Source organism: Tenrec ecaudatus, chromosome 8 (assembly GCF_050624435.1).
Source record: "Tenrec ecaudatus isolate mTenEca1 chromosome 8, mTenEca1.hap1, whole genome shotgun sequence".
NCBI lineage: Eukaryota > Metazoa > Chordata > Mammalia > Afrosoricida > Tenrecidae > Tenrec > Tenrec ecaudatus.
The window spans coordinates 151,105,335-151,106,389 of record NC_134537.1 but is presented as its reverse complement, the minus strand read 5'-3'; the positions used below and the strand labels follow the sequence as shown (position 1 = coordinate 151,106,389).

Sequence of the window (1,055 nt, the reverse complement as noted above, 5' to 3'; positions counted from 1 at the left end):
CACTTAGATACTGAGAGCATCCTAGCTGCAGCTGGAAGCCAGACGAGGATGCCCTTTATCACCACTCTATCAGCTTTACTATCGTACCGGAAGTCTCAACCAGAACATGCTCCAACAGTGGCTCTTCTTCCTTGATGGTTCCAGGAATTCTCTCTCCCGCTTCTGAGATAGCTCTCTTACATCCAGTGACATAGCACCCCAAGATGACAACGCCCTCCATTAATGTTGGGTTTTTTTTGCCTGGGGCGACATGGCTTTATTATTAGCAAGTCAGGGTTTCAAAGGCTTTAGGAGTTGGCATTCGGCCCCTTCTTCTTGCCAAAGGTGGGCACAACATTGACAAAACGCCGGTTGTACTGCATCCGCCGCTTGGCCCGGCCAGTCTTTTTCTTCTTCTTCTCCTGTTTAGCCACCTTGGGAGTCTGGCCTCTCACTTTCCCAGCACGAGCCAGGGAACCATGGACTTTGCCTCCAAGCACGCGGCCAGTTACTTCGAGAGTAGCCAGGGCCTCCAGCCCACACTGGTTCAGGATCGCCCCATCCTCCAGAGACGAGCCTCCCAGAAGCACCACCTGGTCTTCGGGGGCGATGCCCTCCAGCGACGCAACATGGGCCTTGATCTGCGCGACCGTCTCCTGGCCGGTCACCTCGAGTGTGTGTAGCCCCTGGGCTCGGACGAAGAGCTGCATAATGGCGGCTGAAATGTAGCGCCTGCTCCTGCTGCGGTGAAGATGGAGGCGAGAAATATGTTTTGCACACCCTGTTGGCATAGCCCCACTTAATCACTTGATGGGAATTTGATGTGAATAACAAACGAACTCAATGCTATGGCGTCCATGCTGACTTACAGTGACCCTAGAGGTTGGACTGCTCCTGTGAATTTCTGAGACTGTAACTCTTCACGAGATTAGAAAGCCCCGTCTTTCTACCAAGGAGCAGCTGGTTGGTTCGAACTGCTGACCTTATGGTTAGCAGCCCAACATGTAACCACTACTACACCAAGGTCCCTAAGACATGAGTAGAAAAGTTAGATGAGGAAACTTCACTTTCCCACA

At 52.2% G+C, this 1,055-nt stretch overlaps 1 pseudogene; it reads right to left on the bottom strand.

Annotated features, from left to right (window-relative positions):
* Positions 1-249: 249 nt before the first annotated feature.
* On the bottom strand, positions 250-725 carry LOC142454536 (ubiquitin-like FUBI-ribosomal protein eS30 fusion protein pseudogene; annotated as a pseudogene).
* Positions 726-1,055: the final 330 nt, after the last annotated feature.